Below are 13,768 nucleotides of genomic sequence, written 5' to 3' on the forward strand. Positions count from 1 at the left end.
AATTCTTTATTGAATAAACAGAGGATAGATTCGCAAGACGGTCGAGGTCAGGCTAACTCATAAAGGGCCAGTATTCTGTACTAAACTAACACTATACACAGCCAATGTGTTTTGAACAAGACCAACTGAACTTAAAATTTTTATCACATTGAAGATCATTTTGGAAAAGAACTAATATAAAGCTGGCTGAAATTTTGACCCATTATAAAGAGAAGAATGTGGTGGGGTCGGGGAGGGGGTTGATGACTGACTTTTACGAGTCCTTGTAGAAGACCTGGATTTGGTTCTCAGCATCTACACACTGTCTTATAATCATCAATATCTCCAGCTTCGGGGGATTTCATAGCATATTTTTGTGGTTTCTGTGGAAACTAGGCACACACGCAGCACATGTGCATGTATGTAGGGCAAAAATACTCATACCCATATCATGAAACGAGTAAGTTGTAACATTGCACAAAAAAGATTCAAAAAACAAAAACAAAAAAAAAATAGTGAGAATACAGTAAAGGAGACAGAGAGCTGAAAGATAAATGAGATGTAGATGATAGATCATGGAAAGACAGGTACAGAGAAAGAGCTAAAAGCACTGCTAATGTTCACAGGTTGAAATGCAATACTTATTTTTATGTTGTTGTCTAGAATCCGGTCTAGTATTCACTTTTAAGTATGTGCCTATCCATCTTGTTGAAGGATTTTCCTTTATAAGAAAACATGCAATATTGCAATATTGCAAAGATGGAATACATTGTTTTTGTTACCTTTATTTTTACCTATTTTTTTTTAAAAAAATAAATATATTCATAGTATATATCTTTGAGTTGTATTTTCATTTTAGGTCCTTGCCTTGGAATTCATAACCACATATGGATCACAGTGCCTACAAAGGAATTGTGCTCTTCCAGAATACTGAATGCAAAATTAAAGCCTCAAAATGGAAGAGATGAAATGAGATATGAAGCATGGCCTTTTAAAGCATTATTAACAGCTAATGTGTGCATTTTGCCTGAAGAATAAAACAATGTCATTGATGTGTCTTGAATGATGATTTATACTGGTTAGTTACTTTGAATTATATAGAAAGTAGACATTAATTGAGGCACTAAACTCTTTCAGCTCTTATCTTTTATTTAATAATAATTTATTCCAAGTCCACTATTGTAAGACTATCCCAAATCATAAATTTACCAGCTTCTCTTCAAATTAAGATGCTTAGCAACATTGGAGATAAATTCCACTATTCATCACTGTCACATAATTTACATGCAGGCATACATATTCTAACACAAAATTTCTATTTGCTTGATTACTCTCTTGGATATAAATTTATTGGAAAGTATCTCTAATAATATTTTTCAAGGAGATTTAAGAGTGTGTTAGGGAAAGATAGCATGAATCAGCGTTGGCTGTTCATTTTGTCCAGAACTTTGCATGATAACAAAGCAAGTATCAGAACAGGTCTTGCTTTCAGAAGGGTTCATGCAAGTGTCACTATACACATATATCTGTATTTTGAGGTTACTTTGGACATAAATGAGCAACTTGACATTCTTAGATGGCAGTAGGGAAGGGTTTATAATTGATTAAATCATTGTGCTGTTAAAATTGCTCTTCAAAGTTCCTGTAGGTGAATAGAATGTGTTTTATTCTCCAAAATAGCATATGATAATTTCACAATTCTTAATTCCATCTCCAAACTTGTATGAAAAAGGTGTATGTGTGTATGTGTGTACAGGTAAATGAAAACTTCTGAAAGATAAACTGTGTCTGCAGACAGTGAATAACTAATTACAATTTTAGTATTGTGGAGAAATTACAACGTGGCAGGTTCAAAGACTAGTTACCTTATCTTGGACTAGTGCTAGCCCTGCACTCGCCCTGAAACATCCATTGCTCTCCCATTTCTGTGTCAGAATTAACATCCTGTGACCAATAACGTAAAATCTACTGGAATCCGTCAGCTTAGCAGAACACGCATCCACCGACACAAAAGCCTATGTAGCCTCCTGGCTTCCTCTGTCTCACAGTAACTGTCTCTCTGACGTACCCACCACTGTTAAAGCTGCCTTAATTTATTACTTCCTTTGTTCTGCAAAACTATAAAACCTTCATGATATTGCTTCCATACTGGAGTGTGGGGTTGGGGAGTCACCTACATCTATGATTCCCAGCCAGTATGATGATTCAAAATGGCTCCAGAACAAACTGTCTCTCCTTCCCTTTAAGATGAGAGCTGTGGTGCTTAGGTCAGCGGATGCATGTACATGTGCCGGCCATAGGCCAGCTTTGTGTGTTTTTCTGTTTTATCCAACCTCCACTGTGCTGGTTTTTTTTTTTTTTTTTCCCTCTTTTTTTGGTCCGCGTTGTGTCTTTAATCCTGGAGCAGAGCTTGCTTGCCAGCAAGATCCAGGGTTCCTGGTGTTCCTGCCTGCCCCACGCCGCCGGGGTTGGGTGATGGCGGTGTGCAAATACACACTGCTCTACCTGGTTTTACGTTGTTTTTAGAGGATCAGAATTGCCATCCCCTTAGCCCTAGATTAAAGAACATGCTGAATGCATTGATACCTTAAGGAAGTGACCTGGACAAGCATGGAAAGATGGATACTGGGTTAGAACGTGGGATGCACAAATGCGAGACCTTCAGCAGACCACGCCAGAGTGTTCAATTTTCTTCTTCTCTCCTTAAGAGGTCTATCTCAAGACTTACTGAATAGCAGGAATACTGTTGTGAAGGCTCATGCTCTAGGTGGTATACAGCAGAGCCTGGCTGGGAGGGAGGCCAGGTGTAGGGGATCAGAACAGGTGGAGGAGAGTGAGGCAGAACCCACCAATCATGATGTGGACAGACCCAAGGTCTCCACACAAACATGCTCGCAAGAATCAGGTTGACTCTTGGGAACAAGCTGTGCGCTGCCTGCCCCAGACTTGAATATTCACTTCCACGCTGTATCCTCATTTTTGTGGCATTCAAAGCAGACTTTTTTCTTTTTATTTAAGACATATTAAACTAAAAAGAAATAAGAGAAACAGCCAGATTAATTTCTATCCGCTATAGGTTTCTCCCTCTCACTGGCTCCTCAGGACAGTTTCTAATCTCTGTTGGGAAGATGAATGACAGGCCTGAGTATTTGTTCCATTTTGTAGGCTGCGGAAGTCATGTTTGGACTGCATAAGTGAGACAGCTCACAATCCCATCTGCCCATTCTGATTTCTGTGTTTGACCGTGGATCCAGGGCATCAAGTTTCCATCTGTACCAACCTTGAATCCCTACTGAGATGAGACCATCCATCTAGAAGTAGAATGCAAAGGGGAGGAAAATTGAAGTTTTGTTTACACATTATTGGTTCCTGTCTTTCATTTATATAGCAAAGTGAAAGAAATGATACAATTTCAGTTACAGATATCTTCATATTATTAGCTAGAGAAACACTGTCCTACTAGAGATGATTAATGAATACAGAGGGGATTCAATTTATCTTAAATACATATAATTTACTTACAAAATATGTTGTTGGGAATAAAACAAAATATTCCTGAAAGCATTTTAGTGAAAATAATCACTATCTTCTCTCTTCCATCATCCTTTCGCCTTTGAGTCAATATCTTTACAAACCTAACTACATCTGTCTAAATATATCCATATCTATATCTATATCTATCTATGTATCTATTATCTATCTATCTATCTATCTATCTATTTCTTACCTTTTTGGCAGCCATATCAATGTATTTGAAATCACACAGACAGGAGATGCTGATTTCATAAGGCTAGTAAAGCTGATGCCCCTTGTTTGATTTCTTGTGAGGAGAAATAAGCAGCCAGTGTTTCATCACACTCTCCCAATTCTGCTTCTCATCTTGTTAATATGCAGATGTATATACTCTAATATGTATAGAATGTTTAATTAATTAAACTACCATCAGTGTTTATATTGATATAATTATACATACCTTGATCACTGGGAAATCAAATGATATCAAGTGTGTACTACTTTACCAAATGAGGAAATTTAATTTTTTAAAAAAATGTTACTGGAGATTTATTTTTTTTTTCATGTTGCAAAGTATAGTTACAAAATAATTGCTTTTTAAAAAGCATGGAGAAGAAGAAATGCTGAGACAGATCATGAAAGTGCCTGACTTTCAAGTTTTGTTAGGATTTCCACCCACCCAACTTCTGTCTCCAGATGACCCTCTCCTTCCTTTTTTTGTTTTTTTACATGCAGTGGGCATTTGACCTTTGTCATCATCTGGAATGCACTTTCCAGCTCATATCCACCTATTTGTAAATTGTTATATTCTACTGCAAGTTTATAAGGGGTTGGTATCACTTTTATAGAATGAATTAGATTTGCTAGCGTTTACTCAGTTCAGTCTAGCTAATTCATCTCACTCCAGGCTTTCCTGAATGACCAGTTCTGTCCAGGAAAAGGAAGAACTCTTAGGTGATAAGCTACTATGACCAGCAAACATGGAGAAACTGTAGATACCAGGAAAATAAAAAGGGGCCATCTGAGAATAGGTGGGGAGAATAATAGAAAAGGAAATAGAAGAAAGCAAGTAATTTAGAGTCAATGTGGGGCTTTAATTATGAATTGAGGAGGAAGACAGATACAGAAGTAGGAGGAAGACTAACACAAGAATAAGGATGTATAGGAGTGTCATAAGGAACCATACTATTAACTATATACCTAAATATACCTAAAAATATATACCTAAAAATACAGTACAAGTGAGTCTTTGTATGCATATACATGTACAGTTTAAATAAATTTTCCAATCTGGAATGACAATGCCTCCTCTAAGAACCATAGACTATCAAGACTATCTAACAAAAGTCCAACAAAGGCACAAGAAGCCCCCTTTTGAGTTGTTGGTCAGGGTTGTCCAAGAGACTCCCAAACATTAAGGGGCATTGCTATTGACTTTGGTTGCTTCCAAGAGTTGGAAAATAATTACCCATTGCTAATGACACCATGACCTTCAGTCACAGGGCCCAGAGGACCAATGATGGATCAGTTGTGGAAGCTTATTCCCGCAGGACTAGCCTTCATGATACCAGTAGATGCCAGGCAAGTTTCCAATGGTGGGAAACAACCAGTAGTATTTATCCACAGCTATCATTCCTATGAACCACAGCAAAGAGCATCAGCTTACATAAGCTTACATAAGGGTTCAAAAGTTGCACACATTCCTTAGAATTAACCACTGGCTCTCTAATTGGACATAAAACCTTCTGAAGAAGAGAAAAATCATGCCTGGTACTATAAAGCCAGCCAACTACTAGGGGATAGTGAGTCCATAGATCTTCCAGGAGAACCTACAACTTACTATAAGTCAACATAACCCCTAACTTTATTCTAAACATTTATGCTTCTATCAATGGATATTGATATAATTCTTCACTCCCCATCAAAGAAACATTTCTTGACAGCAGATAGAAACCATTACACAAAAGTACAACTAACTGATCAAGATGCAGAGATGTGAGCTTGGTCTCAACTGATACACCCACAACACGAGTTCTGCACTGAAACTCATCAATCATTTCAGAAGAGGGAGCCGAAAGATTGTAAGAGGCAGTAGAAGAGGAAGTTGGCTTTAGCATTGTTTCTCTTGGAAATGTGAGAAACTGTATTCATAAAGTCTCATCAACAATAGACATGCCAGTATGATGGGGGGGGGGGAAGGCTCAAGAAGACTCAGGCATAATACAGCAGCTAAGGAATGCTGAGTGTGAGAAAAATGGTCTTCCACATTTGTTATCCAGTCCCAAACAGTAAGCTCTGATAGCATACTTATGAATAACATTGTAGGAAGTGAGTAGGTATTTAGTTATTAAGGAACATACATTACTTATTAACACATATTGCTATTTACATATTATATACTACTTATTAAGGATTATATGTATGTATATGAATGTGTTTAAGAATAGTCAAAAAGGTCATGAATTTGAGAGAGTGAGCTAAGGATGGGACATGGGGAGGGGATATAAAGAAGAAAGGGAATAGGGAAAAATGTAATTTTATTATAATATCAAAAAAAAAAAAAAACCAGAAAGCAAGTTTAAGCCATTGGTTGTTGTTGTATATCACAGGAGAAGAGTTGTATCCAATGAACAGGAGGTTAAAATATATCTTATCAGTGTTATGTGTAGTAATTGATAAATGCATCAGAAGTAAATTATCATAAGGTGATAGACAACAGAACAAAAAGAAAAACTTAAGTTTCTCCATATGGTTTTCTATTATTTGTCTGGGTCCAAATATCCACTTCTTTAAGGCCATGGGCATAATGAGTTGCAGTCCAGCCTGCTTCAGTACCAACCACATTTAAATGCAAACATCTCCGCCAAAGGCTAAAATTTCTGAACCTGAGGTTAAGGCTTCAACATTTAGGTTCTATGGCACACTGTTCAACCCACAGCAGTGGAACAGTCACAATGACATTCTGAGTACTCTTGAGTTCAGGGTGGATGCTGACACCAGGATGAATCAGAAGATCCCTGAAGAAGTAGAGTGGATTTCTACTGTGGCCCAGAAACTCTAAATCATTAGCACATTCGCAAGTTAAGAGTGATAGATTGGTACATACAGCGCTTGCCTTTCAAGGATGAGGACCCAAGTTTTGTCCCCAAAGTTCATTTAAAAGGGGCTGTGTGACAGTGCATGTCCTTGTAATGCCAGCACGACAGTGTAAAATAGAGACAGCTGGATCACTGGGTATCATTTGCCAGCCAGCCTAACCTATGTGATGAGGTCCAGGCCACTATGATCCACCACGTCAAAATGAGAGAAAGAGGGAGACAGAGAGACAGAGAGAACAGGAACGATGCCTGAGGACTGACAACAAAGGTTGTCGGTCCTATGGCTTCCACAGATGCCTGGACCTGAATACTCATGCAGCTGCAGCTGCTCACATCCCAGCAGAGGTCTGACATCTGTGGAAACATGAAGCCACATAAAGTTGCTCTTAGACAGGACAGTCTATAGGCACTCAGATGTAGCAGATAGGAGTCTAGGAATGTTAACACCAGAAACAGAGTAAGTATAACTTTTCCATTCTTGTATCAGCTAAACACGGGCTTAATTTGGAAAGTGGAATATTTTATTTCATTGGTATCCATTACTTTGTCTAATGTTCTGTTTATTTTGACCAAACCACAATCTCTTTGATTAAGATAAGCTGCAAACAGATCCTTTCCATATTATATAATTCTAATTAAATGAAGTTAATTGAGAAACTGAAGGAAGATTTTATTTGGCAGGTTTTATGACTAGGACATTTTAATTAAGTAGAATTTCCAAGGGATATTGATAATAGTGTTTGGTTTCAAATTGAGAATGTAATCTCTTTACCCCAGGAGAATGAAAACATACAGAGACCATATTTATTGTTTCATTAAAGAATAACAATGTCGAATCTGTTTATAAAACATTTCTATGCAACAGATGAGATGTGTGGTTAAGACACTAGCCCCTGAAGTCTGGGGATTATTTCTGGAAGTAGTAGGTAGAAGATGCTTCTAAGGTGTTGGCAGGTTCTAATATTTAACAGGGTCTTTCATGCTACAAAAGCTTCACCTGCCTGATGGGAACCACAAAGGTCCTGTTTTTGTTGTTTATGTGGTTTGTAGTTGTTGTTGCTGATTCTTGACTTCTAGGTAGGACTTCCCATAGGCCCCAAGTAACACACAGAGACTCTGTATTAGATATAAATGCTGTTAGCCAGTTACTTGTTTCTTATCAGCTAGCTCTGTCTTAACTATTAACCCATTTCTATTAATCTAAGTGTTTCCACATGGCCTCATCTTACTGGAGAGTGGAGCTGGCATCTGTTCTCTCCAGTCTCTACATGCTGACCCCTCCCTACTATTTCCTCAAATCCTCCTTGTCTCCTAGTCCCGCCTATTTTCCTTTCCTATTGGCCAACAGTGCTTTATTCATTAACCAACAAGAGAATCATATTTACAAAATGACATCTCCCATCACATGGGTGTACAGCTAACCACTAGGACATGAACAACCTACCAATGTCAACATTACTCAACAGTGATCAACTGGCAATACTTCATCTGACAAGGCCTAGGTCTCAGGAATCACCATGCTAGATGTTTATTCCCTTCTTCTTATTAGGCTTTAGGTAAATAAACAGTTACTGTAAGTCAACAGGGGCATTGCTCATGCCGTGTCCAAAAGTCAGTTATTTTCAGCTTTTCTCCCCATTAGCTGGCTCTTACACCTTCTGTGCCCACTTCAGCAAATCTCCAAGGCTTGGATGGTGGGAGATTGATGTAGATGATGTGTCCATGACTGAACACTCAGTGTCATTTACAATTTTGTATTTCAGTAAGTTATGTCTCTGAATTAGTCCCTTACCCATGGAAAAATGAAGTTTCTCTAACCCAAGTCCAGAGCAGCAGACATTTATGGAATAGATGCAAATGTTTAGAATGCAGTTTTACAGCATGACCATTTGCCCTGATAGATTCTCCCAAGTATAGAATATGCCCAGGTTTACCATATAGCATACCAAGCATGAAATCCTTCCTGTAGATCAGGCTTGCTACCCAATCAGAAAACAATTGTTTATCTACATAGCCATCATGCCACTACTGTGCTAGCTCCATTGGTTTTGTCTGGCAAGTCAGTGCTATCGTGTGCAGGATCTAGCACTGAGTAAGACTGCTGATATTTATTTCTTCCTCAGCCTTCTGGAACTATGAAAGCTGGCCAGCAAGGAAAGTTTCCTGGTCAGTTTGAGGTTGGTTTCCCCATGTCTTGCACCCAAAGTAAATGACAATAGGGCCTTGGCATGTAGCTACCATGGGGAACCACAGCAATAGCAATAGCCTATGTTGTTTGCCTTACTTCTACATTCTGAAGTGGGCACAACAGATGTTAGAGCCGGCTAACAGGGAGATTCATGGTAACATGATGTAATTGTATGAAGACCAATTTGTACCAAGACAAGATTTGTTTTGTCCTCTCTCATCTCACTTTCTTGGAATTGAATAATTAGGATGTAAAGAATTATTACTCATTTTTAGTGTAAGAAAATTCCTTCCCTTGAATTCTGTTTTGTGTACTTTTGACAGTGAAGTCAAAATCATGTTTATGTGAGTGTATATGCAGTGAAAATTATTCTCTGTAATGTTACCCTTTAGTGCATTACAAGCAAAGAGGCAAAGGCAAGTTTCACACTGTAGCTATGGATACAGTATACTTTCAAACACAGTAACAAATGTTTGAATATGAAGCAAATTTGTCTTCAAAGGATATAGCAACTTCACAATCCCCTGAGCTCCTGACAAAAAATGCTACTTTGTAAATATTGGTAATCAAATTCAATATACTCCTTAGGCTTTTACCAGTGTTACAAAAGGCTCATGGGACAAGGATATGCAGTTACGAAGATTATAACACAAATTTTCACAGGAACCAGAATGATTGTAATTTATATAGTTTATGTGACTGTTTAAAATTTGTTAATTGAGTTTTATATTTTTTTGTGAACTGGTTCAGTTACAAATGTTTTTATTCATCCATTCAAAGGACTTACAATACTCCACAAGTTCAGGTTATAATTAAGTTCCTTTTGTATACATTGCTATAAATGGATTACATATAAAATATCAGGCTATTAGTATACCTGAAGAATATTTAATTATAACAATTGACATATCACTTCATTAGATAATGTGAAACAGTAATGATTTATGTAGTTTTCATGACACTGACCTGTGAAAGATGAATTGACAACCTTTTCTTCAGAAAGAATAGAAAGTTGCAGGGTAAATACCCAAAAGAATCTCAGCCAAGCTAACACAGAGGTGTGGAGTCAGCATAGGTATCCATCATTGGGTGACTTGACAGATGAGGTTGATACACACAATGGAGTGTGTATATTCAGCTATAAAGAAGAATCATATTGGGATTTTTGGTGTTTGAATGAGAATATTTTTTCATAGACTCATATATTTGAATGCTTCTTACTTGGCTAGTAGAACTGTTTAGGAAGAATATGAAGGTGTGGCTTTGTTGGAATAGGTACGACCTTATGGAGGAGATGTGTCGCTAGGGGTGGGTTTTGGGTTTTAAAAAGTTCATGCCAGACCCGTTTCTTTCTCTTGGCTTGCAACTTGTGGATCAAATGTGAGCTCTTAACTATCACTCCACCACCATGTCTGATTGACAGCCTCCATGCCTCCTGCCATGATGAACATGAACTTACCCTCTCATACTGAATGCCAGCCCCCCAATAAATACCTCCTTTTGTAAGTTGCTTTGGTCATGTTGTTTCATCATAGCAATTCAACAGTACCTAGGATAGGGCTAGAGATATTGAACAGCTGCTACTCTTTCTGAGGACCTGGCTTTTATTTCCAGAACCAATATACTCACTCACAACTATCTGTACCTTCAGTTCCAAGGGTTCCAGCACCTTCTTCCTCTGTCTTTTATGAGCACTAAGCACATACATGTTGCACATACATATTTGTAGACAAGACACTAATACACATAAAATAAAAATAACCCTTAAAAAGAAAGACAAATGAAATTACGATGTTTGCAAGCTGTATAAAGCTGGAGATAAAAATATTAAGTAAATTAGTCAGACTTCAAAATTCTGGCAGGTAATACACATTTTATTTTATATAAGGATCCTAGATTTTATATACATACATAAATTCATATACATATATTACACACACACACACACATATATATATATATATATATATATATATATATATAAAATGAAAGAAGAATTAAGACTGCTTAGAGGAAGAAAAGTATTTAATGGGTCTATTGGGAAGAAGAGGTAGGCAAAAGATAATATAATCACATTAAATGATTAATATATATATATACATATATATAATATATTTAAATGAAGTTATTTTTATAAATACCATCCACTCTATTCAACAAAAGAAGCTAATAATAGTGTAAATAAGATAAATTTTCTACAACAGGTGATAGAAGAAAAAGCCAACACCTAACTCAGGTGATTTTATGAAAATATATTCTTTAAAATTCTTGTAATACAAAGGGTTTGTAAAATACCCCAAACTCCAAAAAACAATCCAAACTTTAATCAATCAATAGCCATCCAAGTATTGATGAAAATACAGGTTAGCATCAATTGGTGGTATAACCTCCAAATTTCATATCTACCCTGAACAAAAATTTGACCCCTGTTGGAATAACAATGTATCCTGATGCCACTAAAATGTAAGTTTGTAAAGAAGTCATTCTGTAATGGAACCTGGAGTGACATTTTTTCCTTAGGGCAGACCCCCAAGGAAAGACGCAGGAGACAGAGACAGAGACAGAGACTTGAGGGCAGGTACAAGGTGAGAAACAAAATGGATTGCCTGCAGCTGCCAAAATCTTGTGGAATGAGCTACTTTGTTACTTTTCTTATGGCTGCTAGAAAACACCTCATCTAAACAACTTAAAGAATGAAGATATGTGTGGGCTCTTTGTTACAGAAGTTACAACCTGTAGCTAGATGGCAGGTGCTTTTGGACAGAACTTGGTGATTGTAGATGTGTTCAACAGATGAGACTTTTTGCTTCATGGAAGACAGAGAGCAGAAAGCCAAACAGTAGGAGGTACCAGGTAAGAGCTTCAAAGGCAGGGGCCTAATTCCTCCGATTATATTCCATCAACTATATTGGTTTTAAGATGCACTTTTCAAGATCTCTCTACAGAGGATAAGCCTGGTGCCCACATTCCCATCTGGGTTGCCTCCCAGACTCTTAGGTCTCAATTCTCGTTTCTTTCCTGCCCAGGTTATCACCTTTGAATGAAAGTATTCCAGTACAGTCTCTGCCATGGGCTTTGTAGAGAACATAACTTAGGAAGTAGCTTTCTGAATTATCTAATATTCATTAGATTTCCTGCCTCTTCTCTCCTGTACATGCACAGGTAGTGTGAGGTTTGTTCACAGAGTAACTAGCAATAGCCCTACAGACCAAGGTTTACACTCCACAAATGACTCTTTTGGACCTGCTTCTCCAAATATCCTGCTGGCCCCTAAAATTTTGCTTTGAAATAGAATAAAGTCTTGTCATTCTCCTGATGTAATATCCTCCCATTTCTCCACTTAATTCATTTGTTTATGTAGTCTTCAATATCACACGAGGGCCTTTGGCTTTCTAGTTACTGTTCAGCCCATCTATATTCTGCCCCAGGGAAATCAAATGTCTTTTGCTTTTGGTTTCTTGATTTTTATTTGAAGTTTCATCACTTTCTCTAACAACCCGAAACACACAAGTCATTCCCCATATCTAGACATTTTTCCTTTTCGTATTAGTCAATTTCATTGTTTGTCACACTGTAAACTTACTTGTTCATTTCTTGCTCCCCATCACACACACACACACACACACACACACACACACACACACACTGAAAAATAATTTCCACAAAAGCAACAATGTGATAATTAATGATGTCCATTCTCCAAAGGTCCAATGGGACCTGTTGCATGTAACAGCCCCTCGATGAATATACCTTGAATAAACTAGTGACTGTTATACAAACTACTTCATAAGGATTGAGCACTTTCTAGACACCAGATACATTGTGGAAAATACCATTCAAAGATGAAGAAACAGACATCCTCTTTTCTCTACAGCCTAGGCTCTGCCCTGACAATGCACAGCAGCTTCAGGTGTAGCTTTCCATGTCTCTTGCCTGTCTTCACTAAGTCTCATGGTTCCCCTTCTTCATGACTGCATCTTCTTTCTGCTTCTATGAATACTGTACTATAAAAACTTTGTTTTGTCTGTGTCTGGTAGAGAGAGGAGGGTGTGAGGGAGGGGACCTTGCTTTGAAGCTCTACCTCTGTGACTTGGGCTTGAGTAATCTCATGTGGAACTGAACTCAATCTTCTTCCCTTATCTCAAAGATTGCCCTCCTTTATTTAGTGATGCTATTATTTTTGGCTCATGGTAGTTTAAAAATTCCTAACAATTGAATTTATTAAGGTTTCAGCTCATATCTGGTTGATAGTTATACGCTAACTCAGAGGTAAAGATTCAGTGATCTTAATTGTCATCCCTTTCCAGCCAGAAGATGAGTTTAATTCATATAGACTATAACAAATCCAGAGTCAACATAGCGAATACATTTCTATAGCATATATAGATTTTGTATGTGACAAAATCAGTATATTAACTGTGACAAATATTTATAGGTTTTATTTGATTATTGGCAATTGTAACACACACATTACTTTCTGGTAATGATATTTGACCTAAGAAAAGGAGTATCATCATCATCATCATTAACAGGCATCATTATCTCCTTGATTTGATATATGACAACATTTCAGTTAGCACTTTTTCTTCTATACATATATAGATATAAAATATTATACACGATATATGGAAAGTCTATAAAGTACTCCAGCAATGCTACTTTAAAAGCCAAATTATTTTGCTATTTATCACTTCCCTTTGGAGAAAAATAACAGAGTCTAGGATTAAAATATAACAGTGGTCAATCCAACCTTACATGTTGTGTTATGCATTCCCCATATTTTATGCATATGATCCAATCTTTTTTTAATTTTCAGGCTCTGCTAATGTCCCCATTCTCAGTGGGTGGCCCAACACCCATGGAGTCATAGGGGACAGTAACAGGACTGAATGGATTAACAGGAAATTAAAAGGAAGCTAATTAGAAGTTAGGAGGCTGTTGGTGAGGTCCATGAAAAGAAGGAGTAAGTGACTTAGAGGTGAGTATGATC

The sequence above is a fragment of the Phodopus roborovskii genome, unplaced genomic scaffold (assembly GCF_943737965.1).
Source record: "Phodopus roborovskii unplaced genomic scaffold, PHOROB, whole genome shotgun sequence".
Taxonomy (NCBI): domain Eukaryota; kingdom Metazoa; phylum Chordata; class Mammalia; order Rodentia; family Cricetidae; genus Phodopus; species Phodopus roborovskii.